Source organism: Cupressus sempervirens, chromosome 3 (genome assembly GCF_028749045.1).
Source record: "Cupressus sempervirens isolate cs-2001-9-10 chromosome 3, ASM2874904v1, whole genome shotgun sequence".
NCBI lineage: Eukaryota > Viridiplantae > Streptophyta > Pinopsida > Cupressales > Cupressaceae > Cupressus > Cupressus sempervirens.
Genome location: NC_143120.1, coordinates 491,755,340 through 491,761,065, shown reverse-complemented (window position 1 = coordinate 491,761,065; position 5,726 = coordinate 491,755,340).

Sequence of the window (5,726 nt, the reverse complement as noted above, 5' to 3'; positions counted from 1 at the left end):
TGTAATGGCACAAACTTCTATGTAAACCATTTTTTGGTTGACTTAACAATTGTTTTACAATTCTAGAAGATGTATACAAATATATATTATGAATCCATATAAAGAACATGAAACCAATCTAATTGAGGGATGTTCTAAGTGGCAAAATAGATCAACATCAGTTGTTGATTCTAACCTAACCCTAGCCAGCTCGTGTTTACTTAAGGAGACAAACCTTAAACAGTTTTTTATGTGTGAAGGAAGAGAAGGAGATGCAAGAGAGATGAATTCTATGTGCAAAGAGTATTCATAGTGGCTATGGAGTTTGTGATAATGTTATGAATTATAGAATCAGTTAGAGAGAATAGGGGAAAGCAGAGAGAGGACAGAGGAGACACATCTAATTAGAAGGATCAAGTACACACTAGGAAATAGAAGATCTAACATCTAGCAATATAGTTCTAACCGAAGGATCATGGTGCTGAATCATTCTAACAAGTGATGCAAAGAAAATATCCTAATAAAGTAGTCTTAATAGGCTTGTGTAAATCTATTAACCTAGTACTTTTTTTATTGCAAATTTAAGTCTTCTGAAAAGGCACACTTTTAGCAGGGTGTTTAAATCCTTTAACAGGGTGAGACTTAATAGTCTTTGTAAGCCTTTAACAGGGCATACCTTTCACAAGGTAGATCATAGTTTATGATTAAACTTCTTGTAACCTTAATTGGCTACACTTTATAATTGTAGTATTGAAGATTTGTGGGTGTCATCCCCACCCCAGTTTTACCTTCTCATTAGAGGGTTTATGGGTAACAAATTTACTGTGTTATGTTTGCTTCATGCTATGGATGAACATGTGTAGTTAGCTATTTTAGTTTACATGCTAAATTGTGAGATGGATGTGTGGTGAATGTTTTATGGTTAAAGTTTTGAATTACTAATTCACTCCCCCCCCCCCCCCCCCCTCTTAGAGTTGACTTTCCCATTGTTATTTCCAACAATTGGTATTAGAGCTTTGTTCTCTATAAAGGAGAGCTTTACTTCTTTGAAGAAAGATCTTGAAGATGGAAGTCTACAAGTTGGGAAAGACTATTGAGAACCAAAAGATTAAAATACATCTTGCCCTACACCAACTTATGGAAGAAAGAGAAGAACTACAATGCTCATTAAGGAGAAGGGAAGAGATAGCTATTGGGAAAAATGACACTCATTACCAAGAGGAAGACAACATTGAATTGTTTGCAAATGGAAACTCAAGTGAGTTTGATATAGATGTTAAATATTTGATGGAAAAGAATGGTGCCCTAACTGAAGAGGTCAGAAATATTAAGATAGAATAAGAAGTCCTACTATGATTTCTATGTGAGGTGACCGAGCAGAAATAGAAAGTTGAGGAAGACAAAGCCATGATTAAAGATGACAAAAGAACACTAACTAACATACTGGAAGAGAAGACATTAGATGTGAAAAAGGTTAATGACATGTAGTTAGATACAATGAATCAATTGATGATTGCTAATCATGAATTGAATGGAAAGCGCATTGAGATCACAACTCTGAATTTACAAAATGAATGACTAAGGAATGAACTAAGAAAAGAAAAAGACTTTGTTGAAAGTTTCAACAAACCTTGTGAAGCCATCAAATACTTTGAGAAACTGATGAGATCTCCTAGATCTAACAATGATACTATTGGATTAGGATACACCAATATTGAGGAAGGAGAATCATATAAATTTGGTGAACAAAGAAACAACAAAGGTAAGAACTACAAACCCACTTGTCATAATTGTGGAAAATTAGGTCATACAACAAATGTTCAAAGGAGCAAGAATGTAAATTAGAACCCTAATCATAAATTCAAGGGTTACTATCATAAGTGCAACAAGAAAGCACATCACAAACATGAATGTAGAACCAAGACCTTAAGCACATATAGGTTTGAAGGATATTGCCATAACTGTTAGAAGTATGGACATAAAGCATATGAATGCAAATATAATGCCAAGTGGACATCAAACAAGTAGACAAAGATACAAAAAAATGGAAAATCCTACAATTAGGATTATAATATAAGGTACAGTTATCACTATTGTCAAAAATATAGACATGTTCCTAAGAATTGCATTAGAACACATTTCAGAGGCAACTGCAATATATGGTTGAGTGAGACTAAGCTTTGGTTGTTTGAAGACTAGTTATATCAACACAAACTACCTAAGTAGATCACCAACACCAAGCAATGGAAATAATAAAGGCAACAAAAAGGTCAATGTTGAGAAGGTCAAAGTGCACATGAATAAGACATGGAAGAAGAAGGAAGATTGTAGCACATCAAGTTTGTATGAGGTCACTTCATCCAATGGATCAGGTGATCACATCACCCTCAACTAAGTATCTAAAAGGTGTGTGTGGGACTAATATCTCAATGATATATTTTACATCAGTTCCAAGAATCTAAGTTCTAAAAAGATAATATATGCATGAATTAAGATGCAATGTATTGGTTAGAGCCTAGAAGAAATCTATAGTTTTGTTAGTTTTCATGTTGTTGTCGAGCATGGAAGGTTTCATAGTTACTTCTGAGAGTGAATGGAATTTTAGTTGTTACCTAGTTATGGAGGTATGGTAGTATTAGTTGAGTTTTCTATGTGAATCGAGCATATTATAAATCATGTGTATGTCAAGTGAGTCAGAAACCCTATGATGACCGAGCTTATAGCAGTATAAAAATTAAGCATTTATTGCAAAATTTTAAGGGTTATATAGTCATTTCTTGACTCATTTGCATTCACCAATGACCAAATAGAGCACAAAGGTGAATTACGATAGGAGATTATTGTGTTTACAAACTGAATTCAACTGCAACTCGACATATTCATCAAATTGGAAAGGTATTTTACTAGTGTCGAGTTTTGTTGTTTGGATTTTTGTGAACACTAAGTATCAAAAATGGTAGCTAGCACTTCTACAAGTGTTAGGAAAAAGGTGAAGGAAGTGTTTAATGTGAAATTAATTAGTAATGATGTTAGACAACCAAATTTATAATTAATACCTAAAATTACATCTAAAGGAGACTTGTTTGGTGCATTATTAATGATACCACCAAAAGTTCTTATGATTTAGGATGTTAGGTGTGGTTATACATGCAAAGTTGGAAGTATAGGAAACATGGAGATAAGGGATTTGTACAGTCAAATTTGTGTAGATGGAGTCTTAAGGGAAGAGAATAAAATTGTAGAAAAGAAAGGGTTTCATACCCATGCCCTATATTTCCCTAATGTATTCAAGACTGAATGGATACATATTATGCTTAGTAGAATACATGATGACTTCATATGGTTAGAAAATGGACCAATTAAGATCACTAAAAGGATCATCAATCGAGTGACAAGGTATCCTACCCTAGATAGACTTAAGAGCATGTAAAGTGATTCCAAGGAGATAATTGAAAAGAATACTTGTGCAATGTGGAAAAAGAGGGGAATGTCTATAGATTGTATCTCACACCACTTAATTTCTTTTACTGTGAAAGTGATAGCTCACAAGTTCTTTCAATCTAGTAGACCAAAAAATGTGTCTTGCATGGTTGTAGATTTGGGATACAAAATATTGAAGAGAGACCACACCTATGACCTTTTCAAGTTACAACTTTAGCAACTATCTGAAAACTTGGAGGCCACAAGGAAAAAAAAGAGTGCATCTTGCAAATTTGGCTCTTTACTAGTTTGTATATTATTTTATGTGTAGAACACATTTCCTACATTTGGAAAAGTTTCTTGGAAGACCAATAGGTCTATTACAGTTTAGATTGCAAAGTTCATAGAGAAACTTGGAGATAACTTTGAGTTAGTAATGATTGGTAATTTTGAGGATTGTAAGAAATCCATGAAATAGAGACTGAGGATTCCTATGTCACTAGTGGAGAAACATTACAATGATGCTTGCTTCTTAGTTGATGTCGATTATAAATATGTATAGGTATCTATTCCTAGGGTCAGATGGCTTAAGCCCTTGCCATATGAGATCAATGTAGATGAGGCATCTGTAGCTATCACAACTCTACTGTCAGAAGAAATAGATCAAAGTGCCACCTCATTTGGGAACTATGAGAAAGCCAAGTATAGAATCATAATTAACTTAAAAATAGCTTTTGTGGTAAGGAAGAAGAATAAACTTGTGAAGAAGTTAAAAGAGAGATTTGGTAAAGGGGGAGAAGAAGAAGATGATGAAGAGGATGAACAAGTCCAAGCCCCTTTAGCACTCACTCAAGGACAAGGAGAATATGAGGTAGTAACTGAAGAAGGTGTTGAGGGAGAAGAAGCTAAGGAAGCACCTAAGCTACTGAGAAGAAGAGAAAGGATAAGGATCCTAAAGTGGAGAAACCCAAGAAGAAGCTTGTGAAAATTTCACAACAGAAGCCAATAGTACCTACTACTAGGTCTAGCACAAGGGTAGCCATCAAGCAAGTTAAGGTTGCTAAGAAACCTAAAGGAAAGAGAACTATTACCTCAATAGAGCCAAGCCAACCAACCAAGAAGACATTTGTGAGGAGAAAATACACTCTAGTGGTTGAGTTAGGTGAGGAGAAGACAAAATAGGATGACATGAGTCAATTCAAGGTGGTAAGCCACAATCCCTCCTCTGACTTAGATAATTTGTGTGACAATATTAAATTAGTTGCATATTTGTCTAGTTTTGTACATAGAGATTTTTATAAGTTAGGAAAGGTTGAAGAAAATACTATTGAGAAAGTCATAAATGTGATGATGGCTACGTTCAAATCAACTCATGTTGAGATTGCCAACTCACTACCAAAGATTCTATATGGTCGAGTTGAGCAAAAATGGCAATATAGTTTACAAACAAAGTATGGAATCTACTCTGACCCAAGTAATGCTAGAATTGGATAAGAGGAAGATTACCAAGGCTGTGGAAAAACACAAGTCTAAATTTCCGCCAAAATATAGAGCTTTCCATATATTGAACAAGAATATTGAATATGTGGTGTCCAAGAGTACACAAATTTGGAAAACAATCTATCGATCATCCACTTCTACAATAAAAGACAAAGGTGAGCAAGAAATGCAAGATACTAAGATAGATGAAAAAGTGACAACAAAAAAAGAAAAAGAGGTATTAGTAAATCATGGTAGTATGGAAGGCACTAAGGAAGAAACAACAATAGAAGAGGCCACAACTAAAGAAGAGAAACAAGATGAACAAAATGTACAAGATGTACAAGTGTTGAATGATAGTCCTCTACAGGTATACCAAGTGAGTCAATAGGACTCAATACAAATCAAGGATTTTCTTGATAATTCTGCTCAGAACATCAATCCTTTGACTAATAATGACTTGAAGAAGATACTAAATGATTCCACCATGGTAGCACAATTATGCTCAAACCCTGTATTTGTGAGAATAGATGAAATTAAAAAGGTAGAAGTGGCAGTAGTAGGGGATAAATAAATTGACACATCCAATGTGCCCCCTACACCTTTGGAGACAAATGAGACAAAAGATCAAAGTGCAAGCAATTTAAACAACTAAGTGTTATTACTATAACACCAGTAGAATTGTCTTTAGTGCCACTTATTTCAACTAAGCAAGCCTTAGTTATAGTTGAGAAAGATGGAACTAAAATCAAATTAGGTTAGGAATCTAGTCCTACACCTACTCCACAAACTCAAGGTGAAGCTCAATAGGAAGTGAGACAAGATGACAAGTCTGAAGAATTGAAGGT